Source organism: Scyliorhinus canicula, chromosome 16 (genome assembly GCF_902713615.1).
Source record: "Scyliorhinus canicula chromosome 16, sScyCan1.1, whole genome shotgun sequence".
Classification (NCBI taxonomy): Eukaryota; Metazoa; Chordata; class Chondrichthyes; order Carcharhiniformes; family Scyliorhinidae; genus Scyliorhinus; species Scyliorhinus canicula.
The window spans coordinates 82,679,358-82,701,695 of NC_052161.1; positions in this window are offsets into that span (position 1 = coordinate 82,679,358).

A 22,338-nucleotide genomic window follows, 5' to 3' on the forward strand; every position below is an offset into this window, starting at 1 on the left:
CAATATTTGTTTGCCTTCACTTACAATGGACAGCAGTATACCTGGACCCGATTGCCTCAGGGGTTCGTCAACTCACCTACGTTTTTCTCCAGATGTCTGCAGACCCAACTCCAGGCCTTGACTTTGGAGCATGGCTCAACTCTCGTGCAGTATGTAGATGACCTATTGGTAGCGGGTCCCGACGAGCCCAGTGATAGGGATGATGTGATCCAGTTATTAAACCACCTATCCTCGTTGGGCTACGTTGTTTCACAAGCAACGGTCCTAGTGGCTCAGACAAAGGTCAAGTTCTTAGGAGTTTTACTTACAGCCACAGAAAGAAGTCTCGAAACCAGTAGGATTGAACCCATATGCCAATTCCCCGCCCCTACCAGAGCCAAGGACGTCCGTCATTGGCTAGGTATGATAAATTATTGTAGGCAGTGGATACCAAACATCGCTGTCTGTACAAAGCTGCTGATGCCTTACTCTAGAGAAGGGGGGAATTTTACTCTCGCCACCGAGGCACTCTAAGCCTTCTGTTGCCTGAAGCAGGCCTTGTTACAAGCACCGGCCCTCGGTAGACACCTGTACGACCGACCGTTCCAGATATACTGTACTGTTCTGGAAGGGAGTTCAACAGCGGTACTCACCCAGCAACATGGGGATAAGCACCAGCCCGTGGCATATTACTCTTCCAAACTTGATCCAGTGGCGTTGGGCCATCCTGTTTGCACCCAGATCCTGGCAGCGATATATAATAGTCTGCAGGCTGCTGCCAATGTAACTCTGCAACAGGACATTACAGTGTATAGCACCCACTCGGTCATCGCACTACTGGGGCAACTGCAGACTCAGCATCATACCGCAGCTCGTCAGAATAGGTATGAAATATACCTTTTAAACAATCCACATTTAAATATTGTACCACTATCAATCCAGCCTGTTTTCTTAGCGGCCCCCCTGATCATGAAGACGCGCCTGGCCACGACTGTCTAGCCTTGATTCAGGAAGCTACCACAACAAGGGAAGATTTGAGCGATATTCCGTTAGATCAACCTGACATGATTATGTATGTTGATGGCAGTGCATTAATAAGTCCCACTGGCCAGAGACTGTCCGGTTACACAATAGTGGATCAGGATGTCCTGACCCTACAAGCGGCCGCTTTTCAGACCCCTTATTCAGCCCAACAAGCCAAACTTATTGCCCTTACCCGTGCATGTATACTTGGGGCAGATCGCCGGATAAATATTGATACTGACTCACGATACACCTTCGGGGTAGTTCATGACTTCGGACAACTCTGGAAGAATAGGGGATTCCTTACCTCGGCAGGCACAGAGATATCCCACCGGGGTTTAGTTAATGACCTACTGCAGGCCCTTGTTATGCCCGCGCAGATTTCCGTCATTAAATGCGCTGCCCATACAAACGGTAAGACCCCGGTTGACGTTGGTAATGGACGTGCAGATTGTGCAGCGCGGACAGCCGCGCAAACTCAGCAAGTGGTGGTGCCTAAAATGTTAAGTCAGACTAAACGTTCTGCAATAAATAGGTCTGCCTCTGACAAGCCAATGCCAACCATCCATTGCAGGGCAGCACGGTAGCATTGTGGATAGCATAATTGCTTCACAGCTCCAGGGTCCCAGGTTCGATTCCAGCTTGGGTCACTGTCTGTGCGGAGTCTGCACATCCTCCCCGTGTGTGCGTGGGTTTCCTCCGGGTGCTCCGGTTTCCTCCCACAGTCCAAAGATGTGCAGGTTAGGTGGATTGGCCATGATAAATTGCCCTTAGTGTCCAAAATTGCCCTTAGTGTTGGGTGAGGTTACTGGGTTATGGGGATAGAGTGGAGGTATGGACCTTGGGTAGGGTGCTCTTTCCAAGAGCCTGTGCAGACTTGATGGGCTGAATGGCCTCCTTCTGCACTGTAAATTCTATGAAATCCAAGACGTCATAAGGTTACAGGAGGACGCTCCTGAGATTGATAAACAAATGTGGAAAAGTTTAGGTTGTACATATGATTCTGTTTCTTCTTTATGGACCACGCCAGCACATCAGACTTATATGTCTGATGTGCTAGCTTTATGGGTCATCGAATGTGTACACTTTGCAACTCATTGTGGGGCTCGGGGGACTAGTGATTTGTTACTGGACACTTGGTGGCATCCTAAAATGCAGGGTTGTCCCAGAGTATCAGTAATCGGTGTTTGATTTGTCAGCTTATACCGGCAAAGGTATCCCTTCTGGTATGGGGCAAACCCCGTTTCCCAGTGATCCCTTTGAGACGCTCCAGATGGATTACATTGAGTTGGAAAGGTTTCAAGGTTATAAATGTGTTTTGGTCATTGTGGATGTGTTTAGCAAATGGATCGAGGCGTATCCGACTACCAATAATAAGGCTGCTACTGTGGTTAAAGTTCTGATGCGGGAAATCATTCCCCGGTACGGCATACCAGCTCAGTTAAGTTCTATTAACGGGCCTCATTTTATTGGACAGATTAACAAGGAGTTCTGCTCCCAGTTGGGCATATGCCAGCAGTTACACTGTGCGTACAGACCGCAGGAGGCCGGGTTGGTTGAGAGACACAATCAGACCCTCAAAACTAAATTGGCTAAATTAAGAGTGGACACGGGACTGACATGGCTTAAGTTGCTCCCCGTTGCCCTCTTCCAGCTGCGGGTTACACCTGCGGGACCAGCCCGGCTCTCTCCTGCCGAGATCCTTTATGGCAGGCCCCTTAGAACTCCCTGGATCCTGCATATTCCCAGACTGGTCCAGTTTCACCATATGAATGAAGAAATTACTACCTATGTTTTCGCCCTCACTAAGGTCCTCAAGGAGCTCCATGGCCAGGTCCGCGCGGCTCACCCGTCACCGTCCCCATTACATAGCTTGCTTTCAGTGCAGCCTGGTAGTTATGTCATGGTCAAAAATTGGACTCGGAAAGGATAGGAGCCACGATGGGAGGGGCCCTTCCAAGTTCTCCTTCCCACCCCCACTGCAGTTAAAGTGGAGGGGCGGAGTGCTTGGATCCACTTCCACCACTGTAAAAAGGTTGGTCACTAACCTGCCTCCCTTCCCCAACGCTGTTTTACAGGTGTGGAGCATGATGGGTTGGATACGCACCGCCTGTGTAATCTTCGGCATCGCCTCGCTTGGAGAGACATCGGTGGCGGAAATGGAAAAGGGAAATATCAACTATATCTGTAACCCCAACCAAACTACAAGGACATTTCACTTATGCAGAGGTGACGTTCTTCGCTGCCCCCATATACGAGGACATGGTATTGACTCATGGAAGGTCATCAGGTTAACGGACAATGAAGGACTCATGAAGCAATTGCACCGGTCCCGGCGATGGGAAGGGAACATTGCATGGACATTGCCTTGTTTTTGGAGTAAATGTAAATTTGATTTTGGATGTGTTAAGATTGGTGCCATAAAGGTAAAGTCAGACCGTGCGGACAGGGTAGGAAAAGGTTGTGGGAGAGAGAGGAGGAATAGCGAGAGGACGGAGCGTGTGAGAAGCGGGGTACAATGAGAACGTAGGTTATTAGGAGATATACTTACTTCATTTAGGAACCAGAATGAGGGAAACCTGGGCAGCATGAATCTCTTCTACCAGATCTACCACTGTTTGTATGGCCAGGGACGGGTTGTCTGCTACCCGAACCCCGCATCGGTGTCTAGGTTATTTTCTGTTTCACCGCTTTGGGGCACTCCCCAAACTGTGGTTCATTGTCAGCGTTCCGAGCCACCGCCTGAGCAAGTTACTCTTCCTTACGATCCGGGATCGACCCCACTAGCTATTTGCCTTCCCCTTCCTCGGGATAATTCCCACTCACAGTATGATAAGCTTCAACGGTGGAGGGCGTATATACCTAGCCACTTCACTCCCAATAGAGACGCCCGGTCGTACGAGAATTGTTTCAGCAGTGAGGGGTACGGCTGTTTGTGGCAGAGGTGGAAACGAATATAACATGTCTGTTCCCCACCTGTACGGACAGGAGGTGTCATGTCACTCAGGCGTCCGGCCAATGCGTCTGTTACACCAGCTGCGTTCCATTGAACGCCGGCCTCCAGCTCCTTTGTGGCTGGGCGAATGTCTCTCATATCACTGTGGGGACTAGGGCTTTCTGCATTGCTGGGAGGCACGAATGGGCGTTCCAAAGCTGGATGAACTGGGCTACTGGGGGATCCCTGCTCAACCGATATACTGATTGTGATGCTAGCCTGTACACGGAGCAAGGATACTACTTTCTTTTTAATGGCATAGCGACCAATGTTTTGTCACCCCCATTCCCCCGCCGAATTGCTATCAGGACTCTAGTCCCTACCACAGTCCCCTGCCCCTCTGCGTGGATACTGCACAATCAGTTGGCACGCCGGGCAGTCTCAGCCGAATTCTGCGAGAACTCGTAAAATCCTCAGGTTCTAGCACCCAACCGGGGCCACTCAGCCGGATGGGGAATTCTGAGCATCTTGACACTGGGAGGTGTGGGGAGTTCCTTGGCGGTCAGCGATAGGAATTATTTTATTTGTGGCCTTACCATCCTGGGAAACAAAACCTTGGGAGCCCTTGGGGCAATAACCAAGGAATTGTCTCAACTGCGGTTGTTTGCCATGCAGAACCAGTATGCTCTTGACTATCTTCTGACCTGTGAGGGTGGGGTATGTGCCATAGTGCAGGGCAAGTGTATCATGGGGGTTCAAGACCTAACCGCTAACATCACTAAATTTATGGATTGCATACGGGACCACCTGGACGGGATACAGGACCCTGGCTCTTGGGGTAACTGGGGATTCGGAGGTTGGAAGGACTGGTTGATAAATATGGCCATGTATTTAGCAGTGGCACTCAGCTGCATCTTTGTGGGCCTGGCCATCCTTCAATGCATGATGGGTAAAATGCAGCGTGCACTGGAACAGATAGACACCCCTAGAATCTTGGCTGTTAGGAGCCACGAGGGTGCAGCAGATGACGGGGTGCTGCAACAAGAATTGGCAATGCAGCGATGAATTTTCTTAGATGAGGGGCCGGACGGTCATCAGGGCGTAGCTACGGATTGGACCAATAGGTTATCATGAAATGATAAAAGGAGGAAATGAGGAATTGAACAAACGAATGTGTTATAAAATGGGATAATTAGTTAGAATAATGTAGAGGATAGAGCCGGTCTGATGGTAGTGAGTTAGCAGTGTTTGAACCAACAATTCTACGGACACGTGCTTGTAGGATTAGAATAGCGGTTTTAATATACTCACAACAGAGCCAGTCTGTTAGCCATTGAACTTTCGGTGAACTGGCCGGCTGACCATGTGGCACTGATCTTTATGCAGCAGCTCCAGGGGGAGGAGACCTGGGCGGAGACAAGGGAGAAGCCCAGTACAATTCTCGAGCATTCCCAGAGCTACTCCCCCTGGCGGTCAGGTAGTGCAACTGCACTTACAATCTAGACACATGTATATACAGATTATAATCCGGTGTGAATCACATTCACCACAAGCAGGCAATGAACAAAGGAATTGAGCGAAGCATGGTCAGGAAGGGGGGAGGGGAGCCTCCTGCAGAGGATGGTGAAAAGAATGCTGGGTAACAAGAGGCCCCAGGGTTGGGAAATGCGAAGTAAGCCAATCAGGATACATGGCCGGGTCGGGAGGTGTATAGGATGTCCTATGGGAATCTTGTATGTGAAACTTTTTTTTTTTTTTTTATAAATTTAGAGTAGCCAATTATTTTTTTCCAATTAAGTGGCAATTTAGCGTGGCCAATCCACCTAACCTGCACATCTTTGGGTTGTGGGGGTGAAACCCACGCAGACATGGGGAGAATGTGCAAACTCCACACGGACAGTGACCCAGGGCCGGGATTCGAACCCGGGTCCTCAGCGCCGCAGTCCTTGTATGTGAAACTTGATGCCATTTGAATGATATGTATAGAAGATCGCTTTGTCCTCGGCTCTGGAGCCGTCTTCGCATCTTCATTCTTTTCTCGGCCTCGTGATCTATTACGGGAAGTTCCTCCCCAATCTGGCAACTACACTGACCCCATTAAACCTTCTGCTAAAGAAGAATCACACCGAGGTTTGGGGTCAGCCGCAAGAAACTGTTTTCCGGTGGGTAAAACAACAATTTTGTTACTAACCCACTATGATCCTGGAAAGCCTTTGCTCATCACATGTGATACATCCCCATATGGTATTGGGGCCGTCCTATCCCACAAGATGGAGAACGGGGCCGAGTGGCCAATAGCTTTCGCATTGACTACAGCGGAAAATAAATACGTGCAGATCTAGAAGGAGGGCCTGGCGGTGGTCTTTGCAGTGAAATGTTTCCACCAGTACGTGTATGGCTGCCACTTCACTATCGTGACTGATCATAAGCCTCTGCTGGGACTTTTTCAAGAGGATAAGCCAATACCGGCCATTGCTTCCGCATGTATCCAGTGCTGGGCTTTGTTGCTTGCTGCCTACGAGTATTCTCTGGAGCACAAACCAGGGACCCAGATAGGGAATGCCGACGCACTGAGCCGATTTCCTTCATCAACCGGCCCCATGTCAACCCCCACGACCGGTGAGGTGGTTGCAACCCTAAATTTTATGGACACCTTGCCTGTCACGGCATCACAGATCCGTGAGTGGACCCAGACGGAGCCAGTCCTGTCAAAGGTTCAGCACATAGTCCTGTATGGTGGCTTAGACAGCTCCCAGGTGAGTTGCGGGCATTTTCCTCCAAGCTGTCAGAATTCAGCGTGGAAGACGTCTTTTGGGGGACACATGTGGTTGCCCCAGAAAAAGGACAAAATGAAAATGTTGGCCCAGAGTTATGTCGGGTGGCCAGGCCTCGACACCGACATTGAGAAGGTGGCCCAAAACTGCTCCATTTGCCAGGAGCATCAGAAGCTTGGGCGCGCTTGCATGCGGATTTCACCGGCCCTTTTCAAGTATCCATGTGTCTTTTATTAATCGATGCCCAGTCTAAATGGCTAGAGGTGCATAAGATGGTAGGCACAACATCCTGCGCAACAATTGAGAAGATGCGCTTGTCTTTCAGTACGCATGGCCTCCCCGAGGTGCTGGTCACAGACAACGGCACTCCGTTCACAAGTGAGGAGTCTGCGAGGTTCATAAAGATGAACGGCATAAGCCATATCCGCACCGCCCAATACCACCCGGCTTCAAATGGGTTGGCGGAGCTCGCAGTGCCTTCATTCAAACGAGGCCTAAAGAAGCAGTCTTCCGAGTCGATGGACACGACTGGCTCGTTTTTTGTTTTCATATAGGACCACCTCACATGCGGTGACTGGGGTAGCTCCCGCGGAACTCCTAATGGGCCGGAGACTTCGCACCCGCCTTAGCATGGTTTTCCCGGACATTGGCGCAAAAGTACACCGCTCACAAGAACAGCAGGAAGTCTTACAACACCAGGTTAAAGTCCAACAGGTTTGTTTCAAACACGAGCTTTCGGAGCACGGCTCCTTCTTCACCTGAAGAAGGAGCCGTGCTCCGAAAGCTCGTGTTTGAAACAAACCTGTTGGACTTTAACCTGGTGTTGTAAGACTTCTTACTGTGCTCACCCCAGTCCAACGCCGGCATCTCCACATCAAGAACAGCAGGGACATGGTTTTTCTCGGCATCGGCCGATTCGGCAGTTTGCGCCAGGTGACCCAGTGTTCGTTCGGAATTTTGCTGGTGGTGCCCAGTGGGTCCCTGGCATAATCTTTCGCCAAACGGGCCTTATCTCTTACCAGGTGCAAGCCCGGGGTCATCTCCAGTGCAATCATGTAGACTACATTCGGTCCAGAAGACCATCTCTTCCAAAGATTCCCCGCCCCCGGAGTTCATTTATACAGCCACAGAGACCAGATACAGTGGAAAGTATTCCTCACAATCTTCCTCTGGTGCCTCACTCAAAGCCTGCGCAGGTCGTTGCAGAACCGCGTGGAGATAGAGACACCAAAATGATGGAGGCAGCAGACTCTGACTCCGAGATGGAGGCACAGGACGCTTCAGAGGGGGAATCCTCGGGCCCACGGGCCATGGCTGTGTAACCGTTACGCCGTTCATCATGGAAGCGCTGTACTCTGTCTCGTTACACGCCGCCCGTTCCAGCAAATGGAGTCCGAAGCCCTCCTTCACCATGTTCTTCGGTTGATTCCTTGGACTTTCGGGGGGGAGGGATGTTATAACCTGCCTGCTTACCACTGGCTGGGGACTACTGGCAATCCCACAATCCTTTGGGAGTATGAGCTTCCCGAATAAGGGGGGCGGAGAAATCATTAGCAGATGCCCTGCATAAATAAAGCTGGCCAGTTTGGAACCGGCTGGAGAGGAGTGAGCAGCAAGGGTGTTCCTGCTGCTGATATGTTATTGTAAATAAATGTTATTTCTTTCTACCTTCAACTCGTGCTGGATTATTCGTGGCCCTCACAAAAAAAATGAAATGTTAATAGCTGAGAGATTGTGCAATGTCTCCACAGACGGGTAGTGTTCTGCTGCTTCTTAACCAGGGACAGATTGTTCCTCGAAATTTTGAAAATCTGTAAGACGGGATGGCACCTGGTGACAGGACAGTTGCGCTTCACAGACAAAACATTAACGAGCAAATAACATCGTCACACGAGAATTATTTAACCACCTTGACAGATGGTTCATGCAGGGTAAGGGAGACCTTGTGTGATAGCCTGAGAGAATGATGGATCAGATGGCAGAGGGAAAATCAGAAACAGAAATAAAACAGAAAGGGAGAGACAGAACAAGTGAAAACAACCAAGTCGCAGACAGAAGCAGACAGGGGAAAGGCACAGAAAATGAGATATGGTCAGAGAGGGAGCTATCAGAGAGAGCTCCAAAGCACAGGAGACAGACACAGAGACAGAGAGAGGGAGGGAGAGTGAGAGCGAGTGAGAAAGAGAGAGAGGTAGATTTCCAGTGTTGGGTGTTGGAGAGAGGAAACTTAACGATAAGGATGGAAACTAAGATTTCTTTTGAGCATTCTACGGCACAGGTCCTGTCAGAATTCTCCCGAGTTAATGAGTTAAGTTTAAAGGGCTGGATTTTTGGTTCCCAAGATTAAGAGTGGGATTCTCTGATTGCTGACCCCGAAATTGCATTTCCCGAGTGGGCGGAGAATCCCTATTGTCGCCGAAATTGGGGTGCCGCCTGTTTTCAGATGCTCCGCCCCGTCCAAAACGGCATCATCAGTGAGTATGCCGCATGCTGTTGGGCCGGCCTCAGGACGTGCCTGATGCTCAGCCTCCAATGGGCCGACTTCCCGGCGGCGTGGATCACTTATGGTCTCAGGTTTCGTAAACTTTGCACGGCAGCTGCGGGTTGTGTCCAGCACCGCCAGTCGGAGGGGATCGGGGGGGGAGCCATTCTGCTGGCTGGAGGGACATCGGCCGGGGTTGCGTGGACTTGTTGGGGGTGGCGATGGGGGGGTTACATGGGCGTTACTATCTGGCAGCCCCGGTCCGCGCAGGGCCGGCACCATGTTGTGTGACGTGACCGCTGCAGGTCGCCGACGCGGCCACGGACCCAGTAATTCTCCATCCGTACCTGCATGTAAATCAGGGGGCTTTACGTGGCATGGTTGCTAGCCCCCCACCCAGCGGAGCCTCAGTGCAGGGGTGGCACTGACATTTTGGTTGTAAAACTAGACACATGCTCTGGACATAGGGCTAGATTCTCTGATTTTGAGTGTCGATTCCGGGGCAGAATTCAAGGACTTTTACAGCAGCAAAACTGGCACCGAACCTGGATCAATTCAGCAACTGTGGAGGGTTTAACACTGGCGCCACATGGAACACAATACATTCCAATCAAAAACGGTGCAGGATTCGCCAGGTCTATGATCAACACTCAAGAGGCTGACAAGCTGCAGCCGCATGTCCACATTGCACTCCTCACACACACTTATCCCACCCAACAAGATGGCACTGGTTGAGCGCGCCCATACAGCTGATGGGTCGGCTGAGGTCAGAGGGCAACTAGGAGTGGCCTGTGGGGAACACCGAAATGACCAGTGGCCCTAAGTTCACAGTGGGCAGTCAGCGGGATGCGCATCTGCAAGTCCGTCTTTCCGGCTGTGGTAATGGTGACCCGTGCCCATCCACACCGACCACAAAGCCCACCTCCTGGCCTGCTACTTCCCCCAGCCCAGGCATAAGCCACCCCAGCTAGCGGCACAACTGTCAGCAAATATGGTGATGTTGGACACTTTCGGTACCCCACCCCCCTCAGTCACTCATCAGCCATGACACCGGTTTCACGATTTTTAAAAGCACAAGTAAACCGCACCATCAGGAACTCGGCCAATCGGAGGCGGAGAATCTGGGAGGCCCCGGAGAATACCGGGTCAGGCCTGCTAATGATATGTAAACCATGTTCTGGCGTTGTCGAGGTGATGCTGCTGTCGAGGTGACAGAGAATTGAGATTTAGCATCAAATTGGTGCCCGCTGGGATATTGGCATCGGAACCTATTCTCCGCCTAATCATGTTTCCCGATTTTGCCATCAGCCAATGGAGAATCCCGCCCATAGTGTTTTCAAGGTGGCAAAGTCAACCATTCATCAATGAGGCCATGACTGGATAATCAGTTGCACTTAGAATCATAGAATCCCTCCAATGCAGAATGAAGCTACTCGGCCCATCGAGGCTGCACCAACTCTTGGAAAGAGGAACCTACCTAGGCTCAAGCCCCCACCCTATCCCTGAAACCCAGTAACCACACCTAACCTTTTGGACACTAAGGGCGATTTAGCATGGACAATCCAGCTAACCTGCACATCTTTGGACTGTGGGAGGAAACCGGAGCACCCGGAGAAAACCTACGAGGAGAATGTGCAGTCTCTGCACAGATCGATTCAGCAACTGTGGAGCGGCTAGCACCGGCACCACATGGAACACAATACATTCCAATCATTCGCTAGGTCCATGATTAACACTCAGGAGGCTGACAAGCTGCAGCCGCACACATATTACAATCCCCATACACACCATCCCAGCCGATGATTGTGCTGGAGCGCCCATACAGCTGTGGGTCGGCTGGGGCCAGAGGCAACTAGGGGGTGTGGTCACCTGGGGGGACACCTAGATGACCAGTGGCACTAAATTCAAAGTGCGCTGTCAGCGACATGCGCTGCTGCATGGCTCCCTTTCCGACTGCGGCAACGGCAATGCAGCCCATCTACCCTGACCCCACAGCTCATCTCCTGACCACCCTCTGCTACTCCCCCCCAGCCCTGGCAGACGCCCCCACAACCAGCAGCACATCTGTTAGCAAACTATGATATGGAGATGCCGGCGTTGGACTGGGGTGAGCACAGTAAGAAGTCTTACAGCACCAGGTTAAAGTCCAACATGTTCATTTCAATCACTAGCTTTGGGAGCGCAGCTCCTTCCTCAGGTGCACTATGATGATGATGGAAACTTTCCGGACCCCTCACTCTCCCTCAGCAGCCATACTGCCGGTTTCGCAATTTGTAAAAGCACAAGTGAACCGCACCATCAGGAGCTCGGCCAATCGGAGGGGTGCATCGCGGAGGTCCCATGAATACCTGGTCAGGCCCGCTAATGATATGCAAATGCTGTTTACTATATGTGCATTCCGAAACCCATTGGCGCCACTGTCAAGGTGATGGAGAATAGTGATTTGGTATCAAATTGGCGCCCGCCATGATTTTAGCATCAGAGCCTTTTCTTGCCCAATCTCCTTTCCCAATCTGAGCGTCCATCAGCCAATGGAGAATCCCGCCCATAGTGTTTTCAAGGTGGCCATGACTGGAAAATCAGTTGCACTTAGAATCATAGAATCCCTACAATGCAGAAAGAGGCCATTCGGCCCATCGAATCTGTACCAGCTCTTGGAAACAGCACCCCATCTAGGCCCAAGGCCCACCCCACACATAACCCAGTAAACAGAATTGTGATTTGGCATCAAATCGGCGCCTACCGCGATTTTATTCTCCGTCCAACCGCGCTTCACGATTTCGATGTCAGCCAACTGAGAATCCTACGCAGAAGCTTTTTCCCAGGATGGAGGAGTCAATTACTTGGAGGCAAAGGTTTAAGATGGGCGGGGCAAAGTTTAGAGAAGATGGCGCAAGGCACGTTTTTTACACAGAGAGTAGTGGGTGGCTGGAACTCGCTGCCAGAGGAGGTGGTGGAAACAGATACAATAGTGACGTTTAAAGGGCGTCTTGACAAATACATGAATAGGATGGGAATAGAAGGATTCAGACGCCGGAAGTGTAGAAGGCATTAGGTTAGATGGGCAGGTTAGTTGGTGCAGGCTTGGAGGGCCGAAGGGCCGTTCCTGTGCTGCAATTGTCTTTGTTATTTGTTCTCATTCTTTGCTATTTGAGGATAATCCATTTTTAACATTGTTCCAGTCTGGTATGAACTGCCCGGCAAAATAATCACAAAACATAGAGTACAGTACTGGCTCTTCGGCCCATGATGTTGTGCCGAGCTAGTCTGTAGCTAAGATCAAATCAACCTACTCCCAATCATTATAGTGCACTCCATTGCCTATCCAATAACCGCTTGAAAGTTCCTGAAGTGTCCGACTCCATTACCATCGCTGGGAGTGCGTTCCATGCCCCAACCACTCTCTGAGTAAAGAACCTACCTCTGATATCCCTCCTATATCTTCCACCATGAACCTTATAGTTATGGCCCCTTGTGACAGCTACATCCACCCGAGGAAAAAGTCGCTGAACGTCCACTATATCTATCCCTCTCATCATCTTGTACACCTCAATTAAGTCACCTCTCATCCTCCTTCGCTCCAATGAGAAAAGCCCTAGCTCCCTCAACCTTTCCTCATAAGACCTACCCTCCAATCCAGGCAGCATCCTGGTAAATCACCTTTGCACCCTTTCCAATGCTCCCACATCCTTCCTATAATGAGGTGACCAGAACTGCACACAATACTCCAAATGTGGTCCAACCAAGGTCTTGTACAGTTGCAGCATAACCACACGGCTCATAAACTCAATCCCCCTGTTCATAAATGCTAACACACTATAGGCTTTCTTCACGGCTCTATCCACGTGGGTGGCAACTTTCAGAGATCTATGGACATGAACTCCGAGATCTCTCTGCCCCTCCACGTTCTTCAGAACCCTGCCGTTGACCCTGTAATCCGCATTCAAATTTGTCCTACCAAAATGAATCACCTCACACTTATCAGGGTTAAACTCCATCTGCCACTTTTCAGCCCAGCTCTGCATCCTATTAATTTCTCTTTGCAGCCTACAACAGCCCTCCACATTATCCACTACTCCACCAATCTTGGTGTCAGCAGCAAATTTACTAACCCAACCTTCAACTCCATCATTCAAGTCATTGATAAAAATCACAAGTAGCAGAGGACACAGCACTGATCCCTGTGGTACAGCACTGGTGAATGTGCTCCAGGATGAAAATTTACCATCTACCACCACCCTTTGTCTTCTATGTGATAGCCAGTTACTGATCCAATCAGCCAAATTTCCCTCTATGACATGCCTCCTTACTTTCTGCATGAGCCAACCATGGGGCACCTTATCAAACGCCTTACTAAAATCCATGTATACGACATCAACTGCTCTACCTTCATCTATGTACTTAGTTACCTCTTCAAAGAATACAATCAAACTTGTGAGGCAAGACTTGCCCCTCACAAATCCGTGCTGACTACCCTGGATTAAGCTGTATCTTTCCAAATGATCATAAATCCTATCCCTCAGGACCCTTTCCAATAATTTACCTATGACCAAACTGAGACTAACCGGCCTATAATTCCCAGAGTTATGCCTATTCCCTTTCTTGAACAAAGGGACAACATTCGCCTCTCTCCAGTCTTCTGGCACTATTCCTGTAGATAGTGAGGACATAAAGATCAAAGCCAAAGGCTCTGCAATCTCATCCATCACCTCCCAAAGAATCCCAGGATATATCCCACCAGGCCCAGGGGACGTATCTATCCTCAGGGTTCTCAAAATTTCTAATAGATCTTCCTTCTGAATATTTACCTCCTCCAGCCTACCAGCCTCGCACTAACCTCCTCAACAACATGCCCCTCTCCTTTGTGAACACTGAAGAAAAGTATTCATTTAGGGCCTGTCCTATATCTGCAGACTCCATGCACACATTCCCACTACTGTCCATGACCGGGGGCCCTAACTTCACCTTGGTCATTATTTTATTCCTCACATAAGTGTAAAAAGCCTTGGGGTTTTCCATGATCCGACCCACCAAGGACATCTCCCCTCCGAGCTCTCCGAAGCCATTTCTTGAGCTCCCTCCTCGCTATCTTGTATCCCTCAAGTGCCCTAACTAATTGAAAAAAATCAATAGCAATTTGTGAAAAGGAAATTTCAAGAATAGTTCAAATCGCAAATAGAAGAATAATTCTCTATGTGAAGAGCACATACTGTATTGAACAAATACAAACTGATTGTTCCTTCAAATCACCAACAGTAAGGCGATGGGTCAAATGGTGCCCCGCCCTGCAGACTGCTTTTAGTTCAAACACTGTGGGCATTTCCTTTAATCACACCGCAACAATCATTACAACATAGGCGCCTCCCACAAACACCGAAATACAATTTTAAACAAAGCTCTGGAGAAACATTTCTTCTTTGGTTCCAGTTACAGGGCTGATCTGTTAATGAATTTCTCATTTAACATGTTTGTGTTGGGATACTTTTGTTTGAGTGTTGGTGTGATTATTAACCAGACATTATTCCACAACGCTATCTAAGCAGCATACGTGCTTTACTTGTGACATTGTCACTGTGAGGAGGGCAGCAGAAGATGAGGAAAGCACTGCTCTTGGTATCTGGGTTACTGATGCTGTTACGGAGCATCAATGCTGATGGAGGAATGAGCGAAAGTGGCTTAATTGGAGGTTTGTACGTTTCTCAGTAAACCATTTGCTGAAAAATAATGAGGGGCATTCGGAAGCCATTACGTCCTTCCATTCGATTATGACTGAAATCTGTCGAAAATTGATCAGCCCATCTTAAATCCACAACCCAAATGGACCGCGAACAATTTCTGCTTTCAAACTATTGGAATACTGGATCGTTTAGGAGTGTTGGAATTAGCTAGCCTCAACTAATCTCCACCAAGTGGCTATATTTTGTTCCCTTTATTCCTATAGTGATGTGATTTAATATGTATCACATTTTCAAAGAGCTCCATGGTCACGCTCTTCCCCGTCTCTGTAATCTCTTCCAACCTGAAAGCCCTCCATAATAGCTGCGCCCCTGCAATGCTTTGCAGTGTTAGCGGACCACCATCAGCAGCCTCATATTCTGGCGATCATGTTGTGGAACCATCTGCATCATCCGCTTCGCTTCTCATTGAAGATGTTTTCGAAACCTAAATCTCAGAGCAAGATTTTCTTCCTCTCCGATTTAAATTTGCTGATGTAGTTTGGTGACAATTTTGGTTTTGACAAGCTTCTCTGAACCAGACTGGGATGCTGTTTTTCCACCGTCAGGGCATTTAATAATCTGCATCATTCTCGCTGTGTACAGTTGAGGTGTCCGTGTAACTCAGTTAGATCACACTGGGAACACACTGCACGCTCTCACTCTGCAGATCACATGGCCCTACCTCACTGGGAGTACTTTGCAGAGTAGCGGTCACCCTGGGAATTGGTCACCCATTGCTCGATTCTAGTCTGCAGAGAACTTTGCTGAGCAACACTTCGAACAGAGCTAACTTTTGCGTTCTCCACTTTCCTCGGTTAGACCAAACTGGGATGTTCGCCATTTGAGAGCAGTGACATTAACGGACACGATTTATTTCTCATGCCCAGGTTGTTCCAAAAATAAAGGCCTCTGTCGATATGGCCACTGTCATGAAGGGGAGGACGAAATGCCGGGATATTGCAACTTCTTTTTCACGTGCTGCAAGTTTCGTCCAACTGGAGAACCTAACTTTTTTCTGAAGTGAAATGCCGTGTGTGAGGATTTGACTGGCGCTAACTGTAATTTATCATCGATTTGATGTTATTTTACTCAACCACCCTGATTATCTGTTTTCAAAATAATCTGAATAAAACCCGTTGCATTGTTCACCATCACCATGTCTCATTTCTAACTCGGGCTCCATTGTCAAAATATTGGGCGGGATTCTCCATTGGCCGATGTCAAAATCGGGAATGGCGATTGGGCGGAGAATAGCTTCCAAAGCCAAATCGCTCTTCTCCGTTACCTCGACAATGGCTTCAATGGGATGCTCGCGGCACGAAGTTTAAACACCATTTGCATATCATTAGTGGGCACACCCATGATTCTCCGTCTCTGATGGGCCGTGGACCACATCTGCTATCAAAAATCGTGAAACTGGTGTGGTGGCTGCTGAGAGAGAGAGAGAGAGAGGAGGTAGGACATGAAGAGAAGTGACTGTGGGCTGCCGGACACTGGCCATGCTGGTTGGGGTGGGGTTGGGGGTGCCCTGCCAGTTCCGGGGGAGGCAGGACAGGGGGAACAGACCGAGTGGCTGGGGTGACCACCCCCCCCCCCCCCCCCCATGGGACAGGGGTGGTGTTCAGTCACGGACGACCATTAGGGAGACCATCTTGCTGCGCACCCACTGACTACCCACTTGGCTCCTGGTTCTGCACAGTGGCACCGGCCATATGGGTGCCTCCACCCCCGCACCCCACCCCATCCCCCCGCCACCCCACCCCCCCGCCCCAAAACCCCCGCCCAACTGCCCACCACCCACCAGTGGCCCACCAAGGGAACACCCACGGCAACCTCTAGCGAGGGCAGTGCCAGCCAACCGGACCCCTGGCATCAAGGATGGGTGCCAGCGCCAGAGGCCCCCACAGTGCAGGGCTCTGATAGGGCAAGAGTGAGGGAATGGGGAGGGGGGATGGAGCGAGATGCGGGGGCGGATCTCTCAGTGCCAACTGGGGCCACTGTGTAGCCCGTTGGACCTGTTTGGGCACGGGGATATGCATCATGCTAACATGTCAGCCTTTCACCCCTTGCAGACAATGGATTTTAGAGTTTGACCAGCAATGGTGGCCGTCTGCTGGTCTCCGCAGTTCTGCGAGATGCCCTGTGTCTGTATGAATTAGAGGTGCTCGAAGAGGAAGTGGAAACTGCAGCAGTGGATTGTATGCAGAGGGACAGCTGCCAGCTGCCCAGGTTGGACAGCTGGCCGCCCAACAGGTCGAGGAGGAGGAGGTGCCAAGGAGGTGCCGCATCAGGCCTTGTGTGTACCAGCAGCGCCTGACAATTGAGGACCTACTGGATCGGGCATGCCGTCAAAGACTCCGGCTGAGCAGGGAGACAGTATGGCATATCTGCCAGAAGATGGCACGCCTGGCACTGTGGGGATATGGGGGAGGATATCCGCTCACAGTGGCCGTCTTTTACACAATGGATTCCTTCCAGGAGCTGAGTGGGGACCTGTCTGGGATTTCATAGACCTCGGTGCACAGGTGCAGCCACGCCATCACGGAGGCCCTATATGCCCATGTGGATCATTACATCCATTTCGACGTGGAGATCCCACCAGGATGCCCGAGCAGCAGGGTTTTCCTGCATGCCACGGATCCAGGTGGCGATCGATGGGATGCAAGTCTCTCTAAGGGCGGACCTGCAGATAACAGGCCTCTGTACACAAACCAAAAGGCGTTCCACTCGATGAACGTTCAAGCTAAAATGTGGCCATCCGCTGCGCATCGTACACCTCTGCAGCCAATACCTAGGCAGTGTGCATGACTCCTTCATCCTGGCACACTCGGCAATTCCTGACATGTTTGATGGGCAGCCCCCTGCTGAGGGGTTGGCTCCTGGGTGACAGGGGTTACCGCTGCGATCGTGGCTGATGACACATATCTGGAGGCCACAGATTGACGCGGACACCCACTACAATGATGCCCATGCAGCGACCATGAGTGTGATCGAGCAGTGCTTCAGCCTCCTGAAGATGTGGTTCAGATGCCTGTATGATGCTGAGAGGGCCGCCAACATCGTGGCGGCCTGCTGCATCCTCTACTACATCGCGCACAGAGCGGCGATGTGCTGGAGGGGACGATGAAGACCAGGCCTCCCTGACAAGGAGAATACGAACGACTGATAGAGAGGGCCGACACTGACCTGGACGCAACGAGGAGGAAGTGGGTGGAAGACTTGGGGTTTGAAATAGGGTGGGGACTCTGGAGCACTACATAGGGTCAACTCCACCTCCATATGTGCAAGACACAACCTAACGCAACTAAAAATGGGTTTTAGAGCCCAGTTAACAAAAATCCAAATGTCTAGATTCTTCTCGGAGGTAGAGGACAGATGTGACCGGTGCCAAGTATGCCCGGTCAACCAGGCCCACATGTTCTGGTCTTGCCCGAGACTTGCGGGGTACCGGACAGCCTTTTTCGAGCCAATGTCCAAAGTGGTGGGGATGAGGATGGAGCCATGCCCAAAAGTGGCGGTCGTCGGGGTATCAGACCAGCCAGATCTATTCATGGGGAGGAGGGTGGACGCCCTTGCTTTTGCCTCCCTGATCGCCCACCATAGAATCCTGCTTGGCTGGCAGTCAGCAACACCACCTAAAGCTACAGACTGGCTGTCTGATCTGTCGGAATTTCTCCAAATGGAGGAAATTAAATTTGCCATCCGTGGGTTAGATGATGACTTCCTCAAAACATGGGAACCATTTACCCGACCGTTCAGGAACTGTTTTTGGCCAACACATAAATGAATAAGTAACCAGGAGCCAGGGATAAGTAGCCAAGTGATGATAGAAGAGAGGAAAGTGAGGGTCGACCCAGGGAGAGAGCAAGCGGTATCCAAATCCTGCAGGAAAGAAAGGGGGGGGGGGGTAGCAGAGAAGAAATGGGGGTGGGGTGGGGTGCAGGAAGAGAGGGGGTCGAGCGGGGAGGGAGAACAATAAATGGGAGCCAGAAGTGCAAAAAGAGGAGGGAACACAAACTGGTGGGAGAGCGCAGTGGAAGACAATGGCCACAATAAGCACAGCAAGGGGAAAAAAGAAAGAAAGAACAGGAAGAAGGAATGACCAACAGTCAATGCTGATGCAACTGCACAGAGATAAAAAAAACAGAGTGAGAAATGTAACAGCATCAGGGGCACCACCCAGGTGCCCCTTCCACCCTGTGCCTCTCCTCCAACAGCCCTGCCTCCGAGTACCTCCTGTCTACTCTCAAAATCTCATCCACCAGTCTTGCCATCGCCGCCCACTCTGTTTTCTCCCTGTGCGCACAAATTGAGATAACACCCCCCCCCCCCCCCCCCCCACCCCCCAACCACTGCCTTAAGGGCCTACCACAGCGTGTCGGCCATGACTTCCCCCATGTCATTAAGCTCCACGTACCCACGAATGGTAGCTCTCACGGACTCGCACGCCGCCTCGTCTACCAACAGCGTCACGTCCAGCCTCCACTGTGGGCGCTGAACTCCCCACCCCCCAACTTGGTCCACTCGCAAATCCACCCAGTGCCGTGCATGGTCAGATACCGCGATCGCCGAATACTCTGAGTTAGCCACCCCTGCCCCAGCAATGCCTTGTCCAACATGAAAAAATTGATCCAGGAGTACACCCGGTGCACATGGGAGAAGTATGAGAATTCCTTCACTCTCAGCCTCTCGAACCTCCACAGATTCCCCCCCCCCCCCCCTGCAATGTGCCCCATAAACCCCTTCAGCTCCTTTGCCACTGCCGACACCTTCACCGACCTTGGGCTCGACCGGTCAAAGCTCGGCTCTATAACCGTATAAACCCCCCCCCAGCACCCAGCTCATGAAATCTACATCATCCCAGTTTGAGGCATTAACATTTACCAGGACCACCAGCAACCCTTCCAGCTTCCCACTCACCGTCACAAACCTCCCCCCGGATCTGCCACAATATTCCCCACTTCGAATGCAACCTGCTTATTTACCAACACTGAAACGGCCCCTCGTCTTCATACCCAGTCATCAAGTGGAACACCTGCCTCATCCATCCTTTTCTCAACCTTGTCTGGTCTTCTATCTTTAAGTGCGTCCCCTGCAGGAAGGTCACCTCCGGCATCGGACTCCTCAGGTGCGCGAACACACGTGACCGGTTGACAGGCCCATTCAGCTCCCTCACGTGAAGTCAAGTCTCTTGTCTAATTCCTCATCCTTATGGTTAGCTTCGGTCAGCTCAGGATCTGGTTCACCACCATGGTCACTTGAAACATGCTCATCAGCTATCAACATCTCTGTCTCTGAGCCGGCTACTGCCCAATGAGTTTTCCCAGCTCCCGCATGCCACACAGATGGCAATTGAGGCGCTAACTGCAGTACCTCTTTTGGAGTGCCACCATGGGTGAAGGTACAACTGTCATGTTCTTGTGCACTGGCCGGCAGGAATGATGCACAATAGAACATCAACTTCTTGTTTAGTTAAAATAATCTGAAATGAAAAATGAAATGAAAATCACTTATAAGTAGGCTTCAAATGAAGTTACTGTGAAAAGCCCCCAGTCGCCACATTCCGGCACCTGTTTGGGAAGGCTGGTACGGGAATTGAACCATGCTGCTGGCCTGCCTCGGTCTGCTTTCAAAGCCAGCGATTTAGCCCTGTGCTAAACCAGCCCCTTTATTATAAAACAAATGCGTTGTAAAGATAACACTAATAAATTATTCTAGAGCTACTGCAAGTATGACTATCCACCAACACAACTAAATCCCAACTCCCCGAGGCACAGAGTCACATGGTAGATTTACACTGCCACCTGTTGGTCGGAGGTCATGTACATCATTTTATACAAGATTTCTTGTGCACATCATCAGATCCCCTTTCCTTTGAAAATGTAATTATTTACATTCATGACTTTTTTTTTTACAATACAATAGGATACACATAATTCGTTGGAACATTTAACTATTTGCAGTTTATCATAAATTCAGTCTCTCAATTTACGTCTTTGTCTTATTTATTTTCTGAGTAGCGGTTGAATTTGTGAACTTGTTTCATCTTAATTTGTAGTTGTGGATGCTTCTTGGTCTTCTTATATTGGTGCCATGTCATCTGACTGCAATGGTTGGAGTCTTCTCGTGGATTTATCATAAAATTCCATTTGCCTCCTTTTTTTGAGAGGTCAGTTACTTCTCTAATGTATGGTTCACTGGTTCTTAAGGAATATAGGACAAGGTCGTTCTCAGATCATCAGCAACAGAGCTATCAAAAGGCCATTGGTTAGTGGAGCAGAACGATAACTTAGGAGTGTGCGATAGGTGTATTTTCCGGTATCTATGGCTTTTCTTAGCAGCTGTTTCACGATATCAAAGCTCTTCTTCACCTTTTCATTCAGCTGAGGATACATAGGACTCGAGGTGATGTGTTTGAAATCACACTGACGTGCAAACTCTGTCCATTCATAACTATCGAAACAGGGACCATTGTCACTCATGACTATATTCAGTATCTCATGGCGCGGGAAATTCTCATTAACTTGCTTTATTACACATCTAACCATAGATTCAATAGCTGTGCTACTTCCAGATAATTGGAAAAGTAGTCTATGACTAGAAGATATTCCTTTCCATTCAGGTAAAAGAGATCCATGCCAACATTCTGCCACGGAGTTGTGACAATCTCACCCATCTGCATCAGCTCTTCAGCTTTGCGATGAAACTTTTGACAGGTTTCACAATTTTAAACCATTATGTCAATATCGTGGTTGATCCCTGGCCAATGAACTGCATCCCTGGCTCTATACTTGCACTATTCTATTTCCAAGTGCCCTTCATGAAGTTTCTTTTGGATCATTGACCTTAATGACTGTGGAAATACAATCCTTTGTTGTCGAAGCAAAAATCTAATTGCATCACTTAACTCTGCCCTTACATGGGGCAGCACGGTGGTGCAGCTGTGTCACGACGCCGAGGTCACAGGTTCGATCCTGGCCCCGGGTCACTGTCCGTGTGGAGTTTGCACATTCTCCCCGTGTTTGAGTGGGCTTCGCCCCCACAACCCAAAGATGTACAGGGTACATAGAACATAGAACATAGAACATAGAACATAGAACAGTACAGCACAGAACAGGCCCTTCGGCCCTCGATGTTGTGCCGAGCCATGATCACCCTACTCAAACCCACGTATCCACCCTGTACCCTTAACCCAACAACCCCCCCTTAACCTTACTTTTATTTGGACACTACGGGCAATTTAGCATGGCCAATCCACCTAACCCGCACATCTTTGGACTGTGGGAGGAAACCGGAGCACCCGGAGGAAACCCACGCACACAGGGGGAGGACGTGCAGACTCCGCACAGACAGTGACCCAGCCGGGAATCGAACCTGGGACCCTGGAGCTGTGAAGCATTTATACTAACCACCATGCTACCCTGCTGC